Source organism: Palaemon carinicauda, chromosome 3 (genome assembly GCF_036898095.1).
Source record: "Palaemon carinicauda isolate YSFRI2023 chromosome 3, ASM3689809v2, whole genome shotgun sequence".
Classification (NCBI taxonomy): domain Eukaryota; kingdom Metazoa; phylum Arthropoda; class Malacostraca; order Decapoda; family Palaemonidae; genus Palaemon; species Palaemon carinicauda.
The window spans coordinates 934,781-947,135 of NC_090727.1; the positions used below are offsets into that span (position 1 = coordinate 934,781).

Consider the following 12,355-nt stretch of genomic DNA (forward strand, 5'->3'; position numbering starts at 1 on the left):
TATATACATACACATACACACACACACACATATATATATATATATATACACACATACACACACACACACACATATATATATATATATATATATATATATATATATATACATATACATATACATATACATATATAAATATATATTACATATATATATATATATATATATATATATATATATATATATATATATATATATATATATATATATATATATATATTATGCAGTTAAAGGTAAAAGAAGGTTCTTGGAATATTATGTAACATAAGAGGTAAAGTAAACGAAAAATCAAGGCAAGTAAACTAGGTGTTTGCACTCTTTCTTCCGAGAAACAGAGGCTCATCTGACGTAAGAACTGTTCTGAAATATAGTTACTCCCAAAAGTAACCGACAAGTGATTCACGGGTTTTCATTCTTATATTGAAAAAAAAAAATATTAGGAGATATCAAATACATTCACTAAAAATATATAATAGCAATATAAATTATAAAAATGGGAGATAATTATTTCTTAGGGAAGTAATACACTTATGTATCAGGTTCAGATTTAAGACTGCTTATAACCAATTATTACTTAACAAGTGTATCTACGTCTAGAAAATTCGAGAAAACAAGGAAAATAAAAATATTGCACAAACAAAAAGGTGTTTTCTCGCATACGAAATTAAAACTTGTGAAAATGTGAAAACATTCTCTCCGCGCAGGACACTGATATGCATAAATATTCTTATGAGACCACGATAATAAATGAAGTTTTCTTACGAAGGAAGTTCTACAAAGTATATAAAAATCACATGGTGAACAACAAGCATATGGTCACAACAAGGGTAAATACGTCTAACTACTTATTGCAGCCACAGATCGCTTCTCGTCAGAAGTAAACAAAGACGGAAATTTCTTTGTTTATTGTTTAAAGGGCGTTCTTAAGCAAGTGGAATTCATTTCTTCATTTTATTCTCTACTGGCAAGAAGGTTGAAATGAAGTGACTATTATTCATGATCCATTATTACTACTTTACATATTACAAGCAGATGTTAACTTTTCTCATTGAAATTTTAATTTTCAAATACCTAACCAAAAGCAATCTTAAAAATTCAAAATGCTTTTCACAACTGTAAATGTTTTTCACTCATTTCCTTTATTCCCGTTCCAGAATCTTTGTGGGAATAATACTCCGTTGTACGGGGAAACCTAATGGGTTTCATTAAATCTAAAAATGAACAATCAGATTTAAAATACTACACTACGGTTGTTTGAAACTTTAGAAACAGAAGTTTGATAAAAAGTATCGAGAAGGATAACAATGTATTTAGCACCATATATTAAAACATTTTCGTGATTAAAAAATAATGAAAGAAACGAGTCATCAAGAGGTAGAATGGTCAGAACTGTTAGATCAAGGAAATTTTTTTTTTCCAGTTGATATAACCTTGAATTAAATTAAAACATTTCAAGTTGAGCTGTGTTTTTTTTTTATTAAATGCAAATAAATCAAATGGTTAGGTTCGGAATGATCTAGAATCCCAATGAAATAAATAAAGTTAATTCAAAATAAAAGATGATAGTAATTAAGTTACAGCCAAATGAAAGGCGAGAAACCCAAAGTATGACTCATTTCCCCCTAAATTCTTGTTTGTCTGTGCGTCCATTGGCAGTCTTTAAAAGCACTCCATTGCCTCCAGTGGCCTTTGATCTCAAGAGACTTCTGCGGAAAATCATCTAATTCTCGGGATGCCACAACCCAAGATCTATTCTTCCTCTACAATCATCATACTACAAGAATAACGGGTTTCTAACACTAATAATACGGTAAGCTATAAACACACACACACACACACACACATACATATATATATATATATATATATATATATATATATATATATATATATATATACATATATATATGAATATATATATATATATATATATATATATATATATATATATATAGAGAGAGAGAGAGAGAGAGAGAGAGAGAGAGAGAGAGAGAGAGAGAGAGAATGTACATAGTATATATACACATATATAAATAAGGATAAGACTTCATTGTTACATACAGTTCAAAAACTTTCTTCTATGGATATATTTAGGGTACATCTGAAAATCAATCGGACCAATATTGGAATCAAATCTTCTGATGAGGTTTATCTTGATTATGCTTCGATGGAAATCAGTGAAATTAAAGGAGCCAGACAAATGTTGGAGCAAATGAAACTTTTCTGAAGGTTAAAAAAAAAAGACGGGAGAACTAAAGGCTAATCGAATTTGACATTTTTTTTTTGCTATGCCAATAAGCAAATCTGTTATCGTTAGCTTTTTTAGAAATGGTAAATAAAAATACCAGGACTCGGATATGGTATGAACCGGAAAATATCTAGTATCATCCAAAACCTATATATATGTAGATATTGGTATAATCCAGGATCCAGAGATCTTGGCATCATCTGTCGGAATATCGTAACCCGAATCAATTAATGATTAAGTACTCCTTAAAGATCCCACTGAGAATTACTAATCGTGGTGTGTGTGTGTGCGCGCGCTAGTGTGTGTGTGTGTGCGCTAGTGTGTGTAACTTGAACGGTTGCTATTGCCCTTTTTACCGAAACAGTGAATATTACAGAAAATGCAGTTTTGAAGGGATAAGATTTACTAGCCCGTCAATTCAAACTTGACTCCTATAGAGCTGGACCAAATAAATTCGGAATATATAAAATATAATACTATATATTATATCTACTTGATAAAAAAAAAACCCATTCAAAGATGAAAATCTATGATACAGATATTTAAACTTATGTTTCTTGAAAACAGAAAAATTCTCAGAAATCGATAAATTTACTTATCAGATAATGGTTGCTGACTAAAATATAACTGACTTTTACCTATTATATTCCCCTTCTATAGTCGATGTCAGTCTTTGTGGCATTTCTGAGTCAGCGAAGACCCATAAATAGTTGCGATGGGTCATGGAATCCCCCAAAAGCGAACCAGTAAAGAAAGTTACTTCAACCATCTCACACTGAAACACATTTGCGATGAAAATTATTAAATTTGCGAAGTATGAAAATAGGAGAACATGGAAATTGTATTGATCTATCTGGTTAATTCTACGCCTACACAAGATTTTTAACGCGCTGGTGCAACAAAACGGACAACCACTTCCTAACGATAAGTGCTGTTTGGATTGATCTATTCATGAATAATTATTGAATGATGTGTTTTCAAATGCAGAGATGACGCTCAAACATTGCAAATAAGACATGCATTCTGTAAAAGTTAATACTCAAGAGATATTCAGCAAATTAACAGTAACTTCTACAAAGAAAAACGAGAAAGAAAAGGTTTGGTGCAAGCAAGTTTGCAATATAATTCAAAGCGTCAAAAAACAAAAATAAAAATTTTACAGCCTAGCAGGAATTTACATCATGAAAAAAAGCAATTTGTATCATGTAAAGTTATAACAATTTCTTACATGGAAATAATAATGCTCATATTACAATCCTTAAAATTTTTACGAACAAAATCGATATTAGGTGATTAAAGAATTAAAAATTCTCGATTTATTAACAGACCAGAACTGTTTGTTTGCACAAAGATATAGTTGACAGTGCATTGAAGTAAAAGGATGGTATTTTGCTGTTACCAAAACAATAATGAAAAACAAATCCTTATAATCTACAGCAAATTATTAATGAACCAACGAGGATGAACTACAGCGAAAGCTTTAATAACAAAAATTCAGCTTCTTCATAAAACGTGGCGGGACAGCTGGCCGATGGACATTTGGCCTAACAAAACAAAATTAACCAACTTACATAAAATACCGACAAATGTATGTTTATAGGTATTCAAAGTGTTTTAAGCATTTAAAAACTTAACTGCATATCAAACCAAATTGAATAGATTAAGAGTAAAATGTAGATTTTTAATCACACAATGTATATATATATATATATATATATATATATATATATATATATATATATATATATATATATATATATATACACATGGGTGTGTGCACATATACAGTATACATAGTTCTATTGATCTCCAACACTATCTCACCCTTGCAGACCTAAAAGTGACATCCTATAGTTGTCAAGAGTGGAATGGGAAATATGAAGAAAACAGTTAAGTAAAGTGTGTTTGAAGCAAGGGACAGAAAACCATAACTGGAAGATCCTACAAGGGACCGTGGATGACAGGGAAACACAAGTGAGGGTACAAGAGAACAGGGAAATAACATGAGTCAGGTGGGGAGGGCAGGGAGTATGGAAAATAATCAATCAGAAAAAGGAAATTGACAAAAGAACAATATGGATGAATCAAGGAACCAAGGTCTAATTGATAGGTACAATTAACGGATATAATTGAGAAATTAAAAGCTGGTTTCTGTAGCATTTCCCTTTCTATTTGGTTTTTCTGTCTCCCACCAGTTACTCTTTATTATCATTTTCCCATCATGAGTTGTTGCCTCTTTGTTTTATTTGTAAACGATTACGGATTCTACTATTTAATTGTTTATGGCACCCAAGGGCCTTTTATTGCAACAACTTCATTCATACAAAGATCATGCTTAGAGGACAATAGCTATTCTTAAGTGCCCATATCTCTCTCTCTCTCTCTCTCTCTCTCTCTCTCTCTCTCTCTCTCTCTCTCTCTCTCTCTCAAACCATTGGATTTGTCCCTTTCCTAAGAAATTGAAAGTATCAGGCTCGATTCCTGTTCTTATAATAAAAAAGACAATTGACTGAAACGGCGAATTAGGTACAACACAGTTCTGATATGGTGATAAAACTTGTCTAAAAACGGGAAGGCTGAATACCCTCAGTGAAAAAAAAGGTTATATGTACAGTTGGACACAGGAATTCCTGGCACACACCACTCTGAGGAAGAACATACTGGCACGCCCATTCTGCACGGCAAATTCTAGTTTTAAGGGATGCCCACCACCTCTGCCATCTCTCCATTCACTATCTGTTTGGTTACTCTCCGCGTAACAAGGGTGTGACACGGTGCACTTCTCCTAGAAGAGCTGCTTACCATAGCTAAGGAGTCTCTTCTACCCTTGCAAGAGAAAAGTCGCCACTAAACAACTACAGTGGTGTAGTTAACCGCTTAAACAAAAAAATGTTGGGTACTTTCAGTGTTGTCAGGCGTATGAGGACAGAGAAGAATGTAGAAAGAATAGGTCAGACTATTCTGTGTATGTGATGGAAAGGGTAATTCATCGTAACCAGAGAGAAGGATCCAATATCACCACTTCTTAAGCAAATTAAACTATCATAATTTCATTCAAATAAATAAATGACCAAATATAACTCCTGCCATCCTTCTCATATCAGTACATTCACCAATTGAGGCTGCTCTTCTTCCATCCACTTATAGTCTCTCTCTCTCTCTCTCTCTCTCTCTCTCCTCTCTCTCTCTCTCTCTCTCTCTCTCTCTCGCCATTTTTTCTTAACCTAATACGCTTACGAATATATCTTGAAAACCATACTTTCTAAACAATCCAGTCCAAACTCGTCCCATTTTCGCTATCACCTGGAACGTCATAAAAACCAATACCTCTGTCACATACCTGTGCAATGAAATCCCCTAATGCAGAGCATTACTCTTTCATAATCTCGAAAAAGATCATTAAAAAATAACTTTTGAAATTTGCCTGGCATACTTTCATTTTCTTAGCCAATACATATGTTTGCTGCATACACATCATTACAAAATTTTCTCCGAGACTTAATCTTATCCAAACAATCCCATAATATAAAAGATCTACTAACTATTGTCTTTCCAACACTAGAAGCGCTACCCTTACCAACCTTCTACATCTTTGGTTACCCCAAACATATCACTATGGCTTCTTCACTCCTCCGCGCAAAATTATTTAATGGTGGTTTCATTAACTGTCAAACATGAGTTTTCCCTCCTTAAAACAATTAACTATTATATATATATATATATATATATATATATATATATATATATATATATATATATATATATATATATATATATATATATATATCTTTCCATCCGCACTAAATTCAAGAGCACACGTCTATGCGTATCATAGTACTTACTTTTTTTAGGGGTTTATTTCTCGCCCTCCACCAAACACTAAAGGTCTGTTCAGGCGGGCCTTTGTGAGTGTAAAAATAATTTCTTTCCAGTTAATATTTTGCTCTGTATCGTTATCAGTTATTTCGCTAGCATTTGTATTCAGGCTTAATAGTTTTCAGGTCACTATTATAACTTTCTAAAAAGATAAGTCTTCAGGTTTTTCTTGAAAGCTGCCACATTATTGCTATTCATGACATCGAGTGGAAGGTCGTTAAAGAGTCTCGGTGCAGCATAACTAAACGTTCTTCCTCCTATTGCATGATTCACACTAATTTCGAATAGTCTATGTGGGTCATCAGCATGTCTAACTCTTACAGCAGCGCTGGTAGCTTCAGGGTAGGGGACCAAGCAATCACGAAGATATTTAGGCTTATCACTTGTAAGTGCTTTGTGAGTCAACAAGCAAATTTTAAATTCAATTCTAGCCTTAACATTTAACCAATGTAGATCGATCAATGCAGGAGTTATTCTCTCCCTTAGTTTAATGCCTTTTATCAGTCTAGTCGCCCGGTTTTGCACATTTTGAAGCTTTCTTAGTAGTGTATTGGGCAATTTGTAGTACAGAGAATTGCAATAATCAAGCCTTGATATTACATGAATCATCACTACATTTTTTGTACTGCCCTTTGATAAATATTTTCTAATAAATGCAATGTTTCTCGGGTGATAGTTACACACTTTCACTGTGTTCACAATTTGGTCCCTCATTGACAAATTACAGTCTATCAGTACACCCAAATTTTTCACAACAGGCACAATCCCAACATCAGCATCACCAATTTTTATATTTTGAATTAACTGGTGATTCTTCAAAGCCACCTTTGTGCCAAAGAACATACATTCTGTTTTATCATCATTTAATTTGAGCTTTTTCCTCTGCATCCATGTTTTTATTTCAGTCATTATCTCATCAATTTTCTTCTCTGTATCTTGTGTTGTTGAAATTGAGAGGTAAAACTGAGTATCATCTGCATATAGTTTAAAACCCACTTTTTGTTTTTTCAAGATGTGTGATAGCTCGATAGTATATATGTTAAACAAGATAGGGCCCAGAACACTACCCTGTGGTACACCCTTCATAAGAATTCTCTCATTGGATCGGTTTCCAGAAACTTCTACAATAGTCTTCCTGTTCACTAAGTAACTTCGCAAAAATTTCAGTGCTTCCTCAGTCACTCCAATAGACTTTAAGTCGTCAAGTAAGTACTCGTGCACAACAGTGTCAAAAGCAGCACTAAGATCTAACATAATCAAAATTCCACACTTTCCCCCATCAAGAAGACCTATCATATCATTCATTATTGAGCACAAAGTAGTTTCCGTAGAATGATTAGCTCTGTAGGCCGATTGATTTTCCGGGAATACCTCTAACTCGTCAATATGAGCCCATAATTGCTCACTTATGACTTTTTTAATAAGCTTTGACATGTAGGATAAATTTGAAATGGGCCTATATGAATTTAGCTCGTTTACATCACCTTTCCCTTTGTAAATTGGTTTGATCAACGCAGTTTTTTTCGCAGATAGGAAAACAGGATTGTGATATACTTAGGTTAATCATGTTCAGGTAAATATCATATACAACTTGCTTGTTTGGAGCTTCACTTATTGAACTGTTTGGGAAAGGGTCGTTTCCACAATATGTATTCTTCATCTCTCTCATAACCTATAATAAGTCGCACATATTAATTCCTTAAATTTTATTAACTTCTTTCCCTCCTTCACTGGCATAGCTGACTGTCCTTCCAAGTGATTTTGTGGGAAGCCTCTATAGATTTTATCATTTTTTTCACTAAAGAATATAGCAAAACTCTCTGCACAAACATTGTCAGGCAAGACGTATTTTTTCTTTAATCCCATCAAATCATCAAGATTTTTGTGAAAGTCCTTCATGTTATTGGTTTTTTTACATTCGCCGTTGTAGAATTTTCTTTTTGTTTTTTCTAACAGGATATTATAGTCATTTCTGGCCTTATTATATAGATTTCTGTCTTGTAAGGATTTGGCTCTTTTCCATCTACCTTCCATCTTACGTCTGTGTCTTTTTGCCTTTAATAGCTCACTATTATACCATCTAACATTTTTGCGTACCACTATTTGTTTGTTCTTTATGGGACACATGGTATCGTACATTTTTCCAAAATTGTCGTTGTATTTCTTGGTATAGCACCCAACACATTCTATGTCTACCATATGTTCACATTGTGTGTTCACACAAGACATTTGCGCTACACTAGCTTCAATAAAATTCTCAGCATCAAAATTTTCCCGTTCCCTAAATGTGATCCATTTTTTCAATACTCTGGTGCAATTTATATTAACATTAAAGGTGATGAGTTTATGTTTTTGAGATCTCAAAGTCTGGTTCCACTTCAAGGCTTTTTATTAGGTCTGAGTCTTTTCCACATATGACTAAGTCGAGTGTATGACCACCTACTGACGTTGATACCAAAACACTGTTTATTAAATTAAACATCTCAAATACTTCCTTGAGTTCTTTAGCCTTATTATCATTTTCATCATCTACCCAACAGTTGAAGTCTCCACCAATTAATGTATTTTTAATATCGTCCACCACACCCACAAGAATACTAAATTCTTCAATGAATTTAGTCATATTACTCGCTGGTGGTCTATATAATGATATTATATTCAATACCTTATTGTTTCTTGTCAGTTTTAAACAGATGTATTCAAACGTTTCAAATACTATTTCATTCATGATAGAAACCCTAGAGAAGGTTTTCGACACAAAGACACCCACTCCTCCTCCAGTTTTGTCCTTTCTTGGTACGTGGTAGAAATCGTGAGTACACGGCGTCATCTCCTGAATCTTTGAGTTATCACTAATATTTCCCTGCAACCAAGTTAATAAGCATAAATCTAATTCCATTTCGATAATAAGATTTCTAATCTTTATGGTTTTATTAGTAGTTGAGTAATTTTGGGAAAAGGGGTTTGAAATTGGCCATAAAGGCTAACAAAGATATTTCTGAATGATCACCCCTCAATAATTCCAACACTGCAGTACTCTTCTCATACTGTTTCTCATGTTTATAATCTATAAAAGTAAATACAAACCTAAAACCACGTATAGTTACTTGGCTTTAAAGTCTCAAAATTCTTTACTCAGGTTCCTTTGATCATCAAGTGTCGTCCTAAACTTCTATCCTCGAGATTTAACATCCAAGACATTTCTCAACATTACGGCTCAAGTTAACAGGAATTCACCAATAACGATAATTTAATCTCTCCGAGGCCTCTTAATACCTTGACGTGAATATCCCTGCATTCAAGAACACAAACAAATATCTCTAACATAAAACTAATGGTTTTCTCTTCAGCTTTCGCCTCTCAAAAGGAAACTAAGTCCCGGGAGGCAAGCATCCATTACTGTTGTTTACACTTTACAAGACCTTCTCAATAACAACATTGAAAGTCCTCTTCCCTCTTCTGCAAAACTAAATCAACATTGTGATCCGACATCCCGTTGCCCAATAGAGACAATCTTTAGAAGGTAGAATGAACTAAATTACAGTGAACTATGTTTAGTGATTAGAAAGGATACGCATAAACACAAAAGGAAATACAATGTTGATTTTTTCTTTACATAAGGAAAAAATTTGTCTTTTTTATGAACGTTTTCTCTTGCGAAATGAAAACGAAGCTTTGGAATGTAGTTGGTTTTACTTTGTGAAATATGTGTAGACATTAATTGTTCTTTGCTCCTATTAAAATTGACAAATCTACGTGGTGTGCAAAAAGAGCTATTGGGTGTTAAAAATGGACGAGGTGTACTGCAATAAGATTAGCTTCCATTGGGAGTCATATCTAAATTACCAGCGTAATAAATGTTTTGTACTTAATAAAAATATCCTGGAATTATGATGCATAATAATTACTTGGTTTAGTATAGTTTTTGTAATTACCCATTAAGTTTAGTATTAAGATAATGAAGATTGAAAATTAGATTGAGGATTGTATATATTAAGTAGTTTAATTGATTTATGTAAATATCAAATTAGGTTTTTTTATTTGAACTTTCAACAGTATTTTCATCCTATGCGAAACTTTGGTGTAGTATCTGTTGTACATAATTAACGATAAGCTTAGCTTACAAATTATGGATAAATTAAATTGTGACAGCAAATGTATGAATAGATAAATGAAGCAGAAAAAAAAATTAAAAATAGCTTGATTATGGGCTCTAGAGACCCGTCAATCCTCAGAGCAAAAGTCTTACTGGGTGCCGTAAATTGGCTTCATATTGTTAAAGTATGAACTTATAAAGAAAAAAAAAAAAGTCGAAGCGAATGTCCATTTCCATCGGAAGTTCAATCACTTTTACATCAAGATAGATAAGAAAAGTTATATTTACTACTTAAACTGAAGTAGGACAAATGTTTAAGTATATGTAATTTTTTGCAAGTATTAAATAGTGCCATTCGTAGCGATCAATTATTTTAATCGGTAACGATGCGAAAGTCTACGGATTGTGATTTAACTACAAAATTACTTAGTGTTAAAATTATAAATTCATAATGCATATCCCTCAAAATATGATTAAACCTGAAATATTTTAAAAATAAGACTAAAATCTTGCTTTGGAAGTAAAAGGAGAGTTGACTATACCCGCTGCCTTAACCAAAGCTTCATTCCCACAGAACAATTATCAAAACATTCTAAATTAAAGGAAATTCTGAAATTTAAAAATACGTACATTTTTATAAAATGCATTGCTCTATATTATATTACACCAAGGAATTTGTATTACCATTTAGATCCTAATTATATTGTTATAAATGCAACGCTAATTGATGCAGTTTTTTTTTCAGAATGAAAGAGCAGTGAAAAAATTTCTCAAAGGATTTAGAAAAAAAAAATCTTAATTGTAAAGTCCTGTCGAAGATATAGATTGATTTCCAGCTAGTTTGTGTATATGCTACTCAAAGGGGTTCAGCTTATTTCCATCTCCGCCTTTTCCTACTTTTCAAATATTTTCATCCCTATTTATTTTTGTACCTTTCCCTCCCATTCACACATTTTTCGTCCCTTTACAAGCAAGGCATAACTCTCCGTGAACGAGGCATTAGGAAGACATTCAACCTAATAGGTGTACTTAACCTTGAAGCTATACAGTAAAGATGTATCAAGTAGGCATTAACGAGTTTATTTCGATTACTTGGATCATATTTGGTGGGACACTTACCTAAAAGATTCTATTAAGCACGTCCTGGTCGTTAGTGAACCTCCAACTGCACATAACAGATGGACATTTTGCGGCAAATGCGACCGCGGTAGTGAAGTAAAATCCGTATTGGGAGTCTTCCAGCAAATAACCATGATCGATACTTAACAGCAAATCCACGGTGGACATTCCCGCATTAATACAAGAAGGCATTTCGTTATTTGCAAGGCGGATGTTTTCACAAAAGCAAATTAATCCTTTACCTGATCGCCATCTGGACAAAACACAAATATAATTACGAATAGAAAAGCCACGGTGGAGAAAAGCAAAAACACTGATCAAATCACAGGATTACGTTAATGACAAAACGCACCAGTAACCGTGAAAACAAGACGTTGTGCCCAGACGAAAACGCAACAACCAAATGACAAGTAAACGTATTTTTAACTTAAATCCGAGCTTTAACACACTCCCCCAACCCGGACCCCACGCTTCTTTCCTGACCCAGCGGAGAGGAATCCAGCTGTTCAAGTAGCTCCTTCGGCTGTTAAGCCATAAATTTACATGCGGATTTTCAATAAACGTTTGCGAGCTAGATTGAAAGTACAATCTCGCTGTCGTACAAAGTAATAAGCATATCAAAGAACAAACAGATTTGGTCGCAGATGCATTTGTAATCGCACAGTATTTTCTTGGGTGGAAGTTTTTCGAACTTCAACGAGCAGATGTCGGACTTTTTCTCTTTTGACTAATTGTCTCGGTAGTGAGAGAGGCGAAGTCGGCAAGCAACTGAATCCCCTTGACATTAGAAAAAGAAAAACAATAAAACGGTGAACGGTATTTTGAAGCATGGGAGGTCGTGAAAAACAAAGCAGATAATCTCTAAAATATAAAAAAAAAACGAAAAAAAGTATACAATAAAGCAACTAGTTATGATTATTTTCAAACTTCTCTCCCTTCTTGCGTTTATATCAAATCATGACTTCCTCTCACCTAACAGCAGGTATATAGTGTAAGTTGGGAATGTACTCACTTTC

At 33.5% G+C, this 12,355-nt stretch overlaps 1 long non-coding RNA gene across 1 annotated transcript in view; it reads right to left on the minus strand.

The window, feature by feature from the left end:
• The window catches only part of LOC137636658 (uncharacterized), a 45,026-nt gene extending 32,974 nt beyond the window's left edge, over window positions 1-12,052 (minus strand). Inside the window, exon 1 of the long non-coding RNA XR_011043183.1 lies at window positions 11,340-12,052. This is a non-coding gene — a long non-coding RNA (uncharacterized lncRNA). The remainder of the gene's footprint in view (window positions 1-11,339) is intronic.
• Between the last annotated feature and the right edge of the window lie 303 nt (window positions 12,053-12,355).